At 34.7% G+C, this 11364-nt stretch overlaps 1 long non-coding RNA gene across 1 annotated transcript; it reads right to left on the bottom strand.

Moving 5' to 3' along the window:
* Positions 1-265: 265 nt before the first annotated feature.
* On the bottom strand, positions 266-11095 carry LOC136808534 (uncharacterized). Its single transcript, XR_010846898.1, has 5 exons — positions 10944-11095; positions 10160-10244; positions 7308-7449; positions 6060-6142; positions 266-5660 (listed from the first exon to the last, which is right to left on the bottom strand). It is a non-coding gene; the product is annotated as an uncharacterized lncRNA (long non-coding RNA).
* Positions 11096-11364: the final 269 nt, after the last annotated feature.

Here is an 11364-nt window from a genome sequence, read left to right as displayed (position 1 = left end):
ATGAAGAAATTTGAGCAAACGAGTTCATCGAGACGGACTGATCAGAATAATGACGTAAGTCGTAAGTAACATAAGGTGAAACAATGCACACTTAATTCTAGCAGCAATCAAACAAAGTCAATCAATCAATTAACCAACAATAAGTTCCTGGTATCGCAACAAGTGTTCTCTCAAACACACGTCGAAATCAACAGGTAAACTCACAAAAATATCCGCGGGTCTGAATGCAACATAGTAAACGCAGAGACAAGAGAGATGCAAAAAGTACAAGGCATGTTGTTATATTTTCCGAGAAAATTATGACAAAAAAATACAAAAAAAAATTATAAAAAAAAATATAAAGGCACTCTATCCTATCCGCCCTGAGAGGCTACTCGAGCTCTCCAAAAACGAAGCATTTCGATCGCTAGTGAACATTCTTAGACTGAGACAAAGGAAAGGAAAAGCAGAAATGCCACCGTCATTTTCTCGATGAACTAATACTTGAATATGGAAATTTCGCAAGTCATTATTTTTACACCCTTATCTTTACTTTTCATCACTGTACTGTAGCCGTTTAACTTTCGATATTCCATTCCTGACCAAATTAGCACAACAAACGTTACTTTTCATGAGATCAATGACGTCATTTTGACAGCGAAAAAAAGACTAAAAAATCTGAGGGCTTTTAACATTATTTTTCTGATTTCAAAATGACGCCATGAACCGCATAAATTGCCGAATAGCTTGGTTAAGTATTTCAAGAAATTCTTCGACCTCCAACCTCGGAAATATTCCGATTCAAAGACTTTTAGATAAAAGGATCGTTTTTTGATGATTTCGTCTCAGAGATAGCGGGGCCAGGTACACGGCACTATTTGACTTACAAACCCATTGTGTGGAATTTTCACCAAGATTCGAAGCTTTCTCTTATTCAACGGGAAGTGACTTATCTTACGAGATGTCGGAAGAGAAAGCAGTACTAATTCTATCACGTGACCATTTACTGTAACTTCACAGAAATTTATTTCCTTCATCAACTTCAAAATCGTTCAAAAGGTTTTACCGAACTTGGTTAATTTCCTCGCAGTGCTTCGCAGCGTAGGGTGCGACTTAATTGAGAAGTTTTTGCGATTTACATAAACGTATTTTTAGGGATAACATTCCGCGGGGACCAAATTGAGGGATAAAATTGCAACCATGCATACTGGTTGTTGACTGGTTTATCCAGGAGAGGTTTTCAAAGTTTTAATAAAAAATATTCGTTGTCCCTATCCATTGTTTCCCTTTCAAACGTTTAGGCACAAAAAAAACATTTTTTCGCAAAATAAATTCAACAGTGACAGTTGACTTTTGAAATCAATACACTCAAAACATTTTTGATGCAAACTGCTCTAGATAATTGTATGGGGCTAAAAATAACCGCTTTTAAAACCACTTACAGACTCATTTGTGAAAATTAAACTCACACTAAATTCTTCGAAACTCCAACTTCAGAAATGATCAAGGGATCTTGCGATTTTTTGACTCGAAATTCGATACGATTAAAATGAAAGTTCTGGGTTTTGAACTAGATTTTCACAATAATGTCCTCGTAGTTTTCAGGGGAATTTCAAAAGGCGTTAGTTTGGATTTGACCGACAGCAAATTTTTGCTGTATTCTTAGACTCAGATTGATAGAAATAGAAAATTTTGAATAAGTTTCCTTCAATTGAGCTCAAAATCTTTGAAAATATTAATGTTTGGTTTGGTATTAAAAGATGCGACAAAGTTACCTGACCAAAAAAAGATAAGAATGGCAAATTGGTAATGATTACAAAAGGAGAACGCAATTTACAGTAATCATGTAATAGCATTTCAGTCACAAAAATATTTGCTGTCTAAAAGTGTTTTTGAAGTAGTCAATTTTGTTTGGAAAGAATATAATTTTGAATGTACTTTTGAATTTATTACAATGGCTAATCACTATGGCATGAAAGCTTAAACTTCTCATTTAATGTTTTGAAATTAAGGTGAATTGCACACCCTGACGAAAAATTGACAGCACCACCCAGTTTAAACAACGCGCACACTTTCGCTAATTCGAGCCCCAAAGGAGAATCAAAATTATTTGAAGTACTTTAATCGGATTAATTTTTGCGAGATTAAATTTCGCGTTTTCGCGAATTTTTGCCACTTTCGCGAAATTAAGACTCGTGAAAACGTGTGAGATTACTGACTCGCGAAATTAAATCCACGCGAAATATTTAACATTACATTTTGGATTGAGGAACTAGTCAAAACTCTCTATTTGTGCCCAAAAATGCCATTTTCAGCTGTTTTTCAGACTCATTCGCGAAATTAAATCCACGCGAAATTTTTGAAACCCCTGACTCGGGAATTTTAATCCAAAAGATTTCGCGAAATTTAATCCGATTAAAGTACATAGAAATTGTAATTGTAGAAGACATTCCACGAAGGTTTTTCCAAGTAACTGAGGATAAGCTCGAATTATTGAAGCTATCGAATTAGGGCGAGAGTTTACTGAAGTTGTACAGAGCAGCAATTTTAAGCGTTCGTCACACGGGAGGTCGAGTGGTATTTTTTTAAATTAGTGGAATGAGACGCTATCAGATGATTTTTAAAAGAATAAATAACCAATGAACTTAAAATAACGGACGAGTCAAGTTACGGTGTTTTGTAAATTTTACAATCGATCATCCTACTACAACGTTGTTTGAACGTTCATCTAGCGTCCATGATGTCCATAAAACGTAAAGATGAACGTTGACTTGAAACAAAGTTCTGTGCAGCTAATTAACATGCGTCTTCCCACTAATTAATTTTTCAAAAACTTTCCACTCAGGACATTCTTATTCCGATCCCCCCCCCTCACTTATGAATATTTAGGAAAATATTTTTGAGAGTTTTCTCTTTTGTCTGTATTGGCCTTTTTTTCAAAAATCTTCAAACCAGGAGATTAAGTTTTTAAAGTTTCTCCACCCATCCAATCACCCCATTTATTAGGTACCCGAGAGTAGGAAAAACTTTGATTAGAGTTGTAAAAATCGGCCATAATTCTAACCACCAAAACAAATTCTCACTAATTCGAACTTGAATGTTCGAGTTCTAAAGAGGTGCGAATTATGAAGATTTACGAACGGGAGCTAAATTAAGCAGTATTTGAATTATAAAAGCTCCAATTAGTGAGAGTCCATTAAACAGTTTTTTTTAAACTCATATGAAAATACATGTTTTTTTATAAGCAAGTGTCTGTCCCTATATCAGGCTCGCATTATGCTTAGCATTCTATTGTTCTCAAACAATAGAGCCATTGTTTAGGTAACAAAAACTGAGCCTGTATATGCTTATAAGCGTTATGCTTATAAAAGCAAAAACATGTATTTAAGATCTCTGGGGAAATGTGTGAAAAAGATTCAGAAAGACTCAGCAAAATATAATTCGATAAACGGCTTTTAAATTGTTGACATTTGGACAATTCCCAAAAGGGGAGGGGTTTCAAAAAAAAGTTTTCAAAAATCTGAAAGAGGGGAAAGCAACGGACGCTAACCAGACATGAAGGCTTTCTTGAATTTCGTGATAAATCGCTTGAATTAGGAAGCAAAGTGCTCTGTACAACCTATTAGAGGGAACGCCTTTTTCGCGATAATGGGGAGAGCCAACTTTTAGGTAAAACCTTTTGAGCGAAAATAAAGTTTGATGAAGGAAATAAACACCTGTGCATAAAGTAAATGGTCACAGAGAAAGTTCAAACGTTGGTGAAAAATTCCATCGAATGAATTTGTATTCAATATGTACATCCTTTCCCAGGTCCCATCACAAAATCATCAGAAACAGACCCTTTCTTAAAGTTTCTGAACCTGAAGATTTCGGAGGAAGATTCACGAAAGAAAATTCCCAAAATACCGTCCGAACTATTCAGCTAAGTAACGTTTGTTGCACTCCCTTAACAGACAAAACTTCCACCCCAAAAACTTTTTTGACCAGGTAATTCATATACAGAATTTCGAAGAAAGTAATTTTTCGAGTTTTGCCTGTCAAGAGTATTTGATCAAAATGGAATATTGAGGTCTAAAAGGCTACTAGATGAAAAGCAAAAACAAAAGCTACAAAATAATAGTCTGCAAAAATATTCAAGTATTAGCCATTTAGAAAATGGTGAGTGACACTTCTACCATTTCCCTTCCTTTGTACCCAGCCCATTCAGAATGTCACTAGGATCAATTTAGCTTTGTAATCAGAGCAGCTCTTTCACCTCTCATTGGCAGATAGGATAGAGTGCCTTGTTGGTAAAAATATAAAGATTGCTTGATTTTCTAACTCCTAACGAAAGGGCTTTACTGAGAAAAATGAGAAAAGGAACGGAATCAAATAAAATAAGACCATTGAGCTATTTCATTTGATATCCATACAGGAACCACATGACGAATCTTTTTAAGCCAAAAGAATTTTAATGAAATTGTACATATATTTCCTGAAATAATGGCAAAATTTGCAAAAATCTGGGAAAAAGGATTCTATCGTCCATCAAAAAACCCTTTTTTAAACAAGACATTGAGAGAGGACGAACTGAAATCAATCTTTTACCCCTTGGAAATTTCAAAATAATTTGAATCCCTTCCTGGAAAATCAAATTAGGTTCCTGGAAATTCCAAAACTTTGAACATTAGAAAATAAACGAGCCCATTATTCATGCCCAAAGGAAATTTAGATGCTTAGTCACCCAACCCCTTGGAAAACAACTCCCTGAAAAAAGTGCGTAAAGGAACCTTGGACCCCCCGGAATTTTCTTTTTTTGGAGACCACCCTGGAAATGTTCGTCCAATCCCATGTATGGATATAAATGAAATGCTCTTTAGTTGTAAAACGCTGATGAAAATCGATTCTGACAAAGAAAAACTTCATCTAGAATTTAGTTATACTATCACAAAATGAAACTCGAATTTCCTGGCAGTGAAAAGTCCAAAACGAAGTTCGATTTTAAGAAAAGTCCCTTTCAGGCCACAAATAATTATTTACACTGGTAAAAACACTATTTGTGAAATATGATTAAAGTAAACTCTTTGAAAATATGTCTCCTTTCACACAAATAAGGTTTGAAAGCTTGGGACAAACTAAAACCACAACAAAATCAAAATGTAGGCTTCTTTGGGGTGCTTAAATTCTACACAAATCATTGTTTAGAAGGAAAAGGTAAACTATTCATTTCGAACTCGAATAAGTTAACCCATCAAAATAGTTTAATCAATAGGCAAAAAGAACTAAAGAATTGGTAACCAATATTACAGAATTGATATCGAGACAACTTCATTTAACAGTCGCTCTTCAAATGACGATTTTTCATTCCAAAAATAGAACGATCTGATTTGAAACACTGGCCAAGCAACATTGGCCACGGTTGATGACTGGGCTAAAAGAGGTCATCTTTCAACCAAAGAAATCACTTCAAGATAATCCATCCATCAGCATATCATACCATATCTCAACGATTGCATTGAATACTCTTATAAATACACCAATGGTTCGCAACAATCACCAAGCAAGTAACTGCATCTACGGAGAAGACAACATCCATCAGCTATGTCAAAACAATTCCATCATTATCACAAATTTCATCCACCAATCGAATCCAGGTTGTTGAAGCCACAATAATGGGGATGCTCATGCCACAAATTCGTATCCTGGAATAAAGGATAGAGAGAATATTTAAATTTGAAAAACTCAAAATTAACAATTTACAATTAACAATTTACCAAATCAATGTGGGACTTATTGAAGGGAAGATTCGATTCTACTATCATTCACAATAGAAGATCTAATTGAGAAATTCGAGAGTGGTAATTGAACAAACATCGTGGCTTAAGAATCCAATAAAATGAGAATTACAGGATTTCGTAACGACCCTTTATTGTTAAGGCCTTCGACTGTAATTATATTTTTTGTTTTCTCTTTACTTCTAACATCATTAGCATCATGTTTTAGATGTACTAAAGTGAACATATAAAAACAGATAGAGAGTAAGAGACTGGAAAATTGCAGTTACATTGGTATAATTGCAGTTACAAAAAACCCAATCTAACCTGTTAGAGATCATTCCAAGGTCGAGGAAGAGCATTCCCACATGGCAGCTTGACGATTGCTTGGAGTTATGTATTGCATCACCCTGTATCAAAAGAAAGATTTGGTGATTTAAAATGAAAACTTTTGAACTTTCAGGTAGTTAAGAAAGTCTTCATATTTTTCTTCTTCGATATTTTGTTGCCATTTTCGAATTAGGTCTACAAAAATACAGCCTATGCAAGGTACGTCAAAATTGAAATTCTTTTAAAGAAGAGGTTTCAATTCGATCACTCTTCAGTAACCACGCGTTAGTAGGTTACAGTCTGTTCCTCTAAAGGATCCTGCATTGTAACACGCATGCGTAATTTGTCGTTCTTTTACATCACATGTAATTAATTCCCGTGATAAACGAAAGGGACTGAATCGCTAGGGGTGGTACAGTTACTTTCGGTCGGAGTTGTGGACGGCGAAATATGTCGTTTTTTATGAAATTTGTCGTTCTTTTTGTCTATTTTTAGTAATGCAGGATTCTTTAGATCATGAACATATAAACGACTGGACATCTATCTTTTATTGTCTCTTTGAAGCGAGCTTCGTTGCCGCCTGTATTTCAAAATTGCTATAAAAAATCCGACAATATTCCGTCGTAATTTTATTTCTTTGAATTGTTTAGGTAAAATGATTGATAGAGCTTGCACATTACTCCTAATGCACAAAAAAATTATTTTCAAATTTTTTCACGAGTTTGCAATATATTTTATCAACATTTTCAACTCTGAAATGCAGAATTTCAACTGCGTGTATACTTTTGAATCCCTTTTGTCACTCCAATAATTTTTTTCATGACTTGAAAAAAATAGCTTGCCAAAGTTGAGAGCCTGTGCCATAAGAATATTGAAATTAGAATGTGACACTCTCTAAAATTATTAGACACTTTTAAGTCAAAATTTGGAAATATTAGTCGGAGTTTTGACAAGCTGACGATGATTTTGCCTCTGTTATCTTTGTTATGATATAGATAAAAGACTTGAGAAAAGTAGAACAACAAAGACTTTTGTCGAAATTTTGACGTTGTTAGCAAGGTATTCCCAAGAGGTATACCATCAGAATTTATTGTTTCGTTTGATGATTTTAACGAGGCGGCAACGAAGCTAGCAGTGTTATCTTCAAAAATACAAAGGAGATGGATGTCCAGTCGTTTATATGTTCATGTTTAGATAAACCCCCTCGTTATTGTTGAAATCTAATGTAATCACAAAGTTATTTACCTGATAAATACCGTCAGCCGTATGTAATCATCGGGCTCTAAACTTCATGCTTGATGCCATGAGCGTAGATATTCATTTACTCAAAATATACAACAGTTGATTGGGAGAGGGCGCTGCGACGCTTTTAGTTCGTTTCGTCTGACTGGAAAAAAAAGAATGACATCATAGAAGTTGGGTAAGGTGCATAGATCTAATGAGTAACCGGTAAATTTTACCGCAATGAACGGTACTGTCTTTTCTGCGAAGGTTTAGTACATGTTAGTATTTTGGTTCAAGTCAACAAGAAAAAGTCCAAACATGGCTATTTGACCATTAAGCAAATAACAAGCTAGATGCTGAATGGACCTACCTGATGATGAAAGTTGGATAGCAATTCGAGGAGAAAAAAATCAGTCAAAAAATACAGCGTTTAGCGAAAATGCATAACGCAATAAATTCTCATTGATTGTTGATGGGGGGATAGGGAAGGGTTGTAGGGGAAAAAAATAGAAAGTTCTGGTCGCAAAAATCAGTTTTATTGACAATTGAATCATGGTTGATGATGGTGAGCATTGTTTTCAATAATGCTTTTGTGTGAAAAACATAGAAAAACAAGGAAAAAATCATACGAAAATCTGCAAAAACGGCGATTTCCGGTATTTTCAACCAAAAAAGAAAATTTCTCAAAAATCAAACTCAGCCATGTTTTGAGCATTAGGAATACGCATCTTTCTGCAATAAAATCAGATAAAACTTTTGATGAAAATTCGAGAAAATGTAAAAAAACCGGTTTTTCCGGCATATTTCCGGCATTTTCGGCCAGAAAAAAATGTTTTTCTAAAATCGGGCTCCGTCACTTTTTAGGTATTGTCATATTGCATCAGTGTGCAAAATTTCATAAAAAAATATAAAGTACAGCTCGAGAAATTCAAGAAATTGGCTGTTCCAGCGATTTTTAGAGAGTTCTGGCTTCAAAAATCAGTTTTATTGACAATTGAAACATGCTTGATGGTGGGCATTGCTATTAATAATGTTTTTGAATGAAAAAACAACCAATTGTAAGGAAAAAGTCCAATGAAAATCCAGAAAAACGGTGATTTCCGGCATATTTACGGCATTTTCGGCCGGAAAAAAATTTTCCTCAAAAATTAAACTCGGCCATGTTTTGAACAATATTAATACAGTATATGGCCCATAAAACGGAGACGGCCCCCAAAACGGAGGTTTTCATTAAAATGAAGATTTTGACTTGTAGATTTATCAGAATTAAACGATTTTTGTTTATTTTGAAAGAATGATGGTTATACTTAAAAATGAGCATGTTTTTGCTGGTTTGAGACAGATTCAAAATAACATATTTGCGTCCAAAGGAAATATTTTAACACCAAAATTAGATAAAAATTGCATATAGCTCACTCTAGCTCCTTGGATATTGAAAATAAGTTATGAAAACGGGGTATAGGAAACTTTCTACACCTAATGCCGTTCAGAAAATGCAAATACATCTGTGACTTTAGAGGCTGGGTAAAAGATATAGCATCTTGAAGGTCAACCAGTATTTTGGAGCCCTAGAATGAGCATTGACAAAACCGAAAATTCTACACAAACAACAAAGAATTCGCAAAATTTGAAGAAGTTTACCTCTCGAAAGTTTCCCGATAAAATAAAAACTTCTTTTAAAACTATAAAGAAATTATTACTCGAAAAAAATTCGCATTTTACCTAAAAATACGAGGTTTCGTTGGACAGAATAACTTTACTTTAGTTCTTATAATCTATATCTTGACTGATTTTTGCTATCAAGGATTGGTAATCAAAGGAGGCCGATTTGAAAGAAATTTCTAAAGAGTTTTATGACTTCTCTGGCTATTACAGAAAAGTTGTTACTCCATCTATTTTTTATTACCTCTATGCTTGGATCTTTTGAGTGAAATATCAACCAGAGAAATGGAAAGGAATAGAAAAAGCGCTTCTCTGATTACCCAAAATGTTCTGACCGTTCCCATGAGAACTCCTTTGTTTTAGCTTTAATTAGGTAATTAGAAAAGGTTCAGAAAAAATCCGCTCGTCTTGCGAAGAGAGCTGGTTTCTATATGTTTACAAAAGTGGATCGATATTTTTTGTTTTTGGTCCATTACCCTTGAACTTTCAGCATCCAGTAACAAATTTTAAGCCAACTTGAGTTAGTTAGAAAAATTTTCATCACAATGATATCAAGTGACTTGGAGAAAATTTGCAAGAAATTCATTAAAAACAGATTTAATTTCTTTTTTTCTCACACTTTATCTTTTTATCTAATTATGCCGTCGTGATGCCGTTATATCATTAGAATCGCTAGAAAATTCTGAGCAAGAAAATATAGGTATCTTTTGGTAAGAAAGAGGTGTCTCCAAACTATAAGCCCCTAATGTTCTCGCATTATTTGACCTGAAACAAAAAAAAATCGTCACATTACGCCAATTATACAAAGTTTTTATAGCAACAACAAAAGAAATCCATTAACCCGAAACAAACTCCCTTAACCCTATTAGCCCAAGTTTTTTTGACTTTTGTATCCCCAGGGGGAGGGGGTAGAATCTACCACCCTCGATTATTTTTTATCTAGGAGAGCTACAGTCATGAAATTTGGTACAGATGTTCTCCATCATGACACAAATTTCCTGGAAAAAAAAATTGATGACGTCGTCACATTACGCCAATTATACAAAGTTTTTATAGCGACAACAAAAGAAATCCATTAACCCAAAACTGAAAACTCCCTTAAGGGCAAAGGACTTGAAATATGACGAGCCATATTTCGAGAAGCGCTTTTTCTATTTCTTTCCATTTCTTTGGATCAACGAGTAATAATACAAGCAATACACGAAGCTCACCATTAGAATCTTTCGGTCAATCTACCAGACTCGTTATCTCTTGTTCGCAATATTTCGTACTGGTCTGTCTTCTCATTCCCCTGACCTAGAAAAATATGAATTTCGGAAAATGATTGCATTGAATATTGAGCACAAAAATGTCACACCCAATGAAGTAAAATCCCGAAGGGCTAGAAGCGAATCATTAACCTTTCCCAAGTAAGAAAAAATGAAACTTATGATATACATCGCTAGATTTGACGACGGACCGGGCCACGCACAAGGCCGTGTAGCTTTAGGTAGGGTTTAGCGGCTTCAAATCCTATGTAGGAGATTCACGTCTAGTCTTTCGGGCTTTTACTTCATTGGTCAAACCTCAAGAATCTAACTAAGGGTTACAAGAAAACCACAGCTATGTCTTCGTCATTAATGGATGATCTATCTTCGTCTCTGTATCTTAAAATCTTAATCGAAGCTCACAAAATTCTTAATTTTCAAAGTGTTTATAATATGTACATGTTTTTTTTATAAGCAAGTGTCTGTCCCTATGTCAGGCTCGCATTATGCTTAGCATTCTATTGTTCTCAAACAATAGAGCCATTGTTTAGGTACCAAAAACTGAGCCTGCATATGCTTATAAACGTTATGCTTATAAAAAAAACATGTAATTGAGGAACGGTAGCGTTTCAAGTTTAGGAAAATGCAATTTATGTTAGGACCAAATAATGCACATTTTATCAAAAGAACAAATTTTCAAATGTAATGTTGAGTGTATCCATCAATTGAAGCAGAAACCTCATCTCACCTGCTGAGCAAGAGATAGTTAAGGATAATCTTCTTTTCTCTTTGACTGTCAGTGTATTATTGGTCAGGTTGTCTTTCGCAAACCGCTGCAACAACTTTTTCCATGGTCACCAAATTCATCCCATTGAGAATATCATCCCGGGTACTATAATTAAAATAAAATAGGAACAGGATGTAAATGATTCGTAAATTTGCAAATTGTTACTTTAGTTACATGAAAAACACAGACATAGTAAACAACATAAATCACAGGGCGGCCATTCAAAAAATCGGTACAATTTCGTACCGTGGTTTGTAATCTCTGTCACTATGTAATTGTTTACTAAGATTGCTAAGGGCAATCCTGCGTAAGCTAAAAAGCCTAGTTTCTCGGCCTTCAACAGGTCTAACGAGGCTAGACCACATGGAAATCTTTGGACTTT

This window comes from Clytia hemisphaerica, unplaced genomic scaffold, assembly GCF_902728285.1.
Source record: "Clytia hemisphaerica strain Z4C2 unplaced genomic scaffold, Clytia hemisphaerica genome assembly, whole genome shotgun sequence".
NCBI classification, from domain to species: domain Eukaryota; kingdom Metazoa; phylum Cnidaria; class Hydrozoa; order Leptothecata; family Clytiidae; genus Clytia; species Clytia hemisphaerica.
The sequence above is the reverse complement of the archived record's forward strand: the minus strand, read 5'-3'. Positions and strand labels throughout refer to the sequence as shown.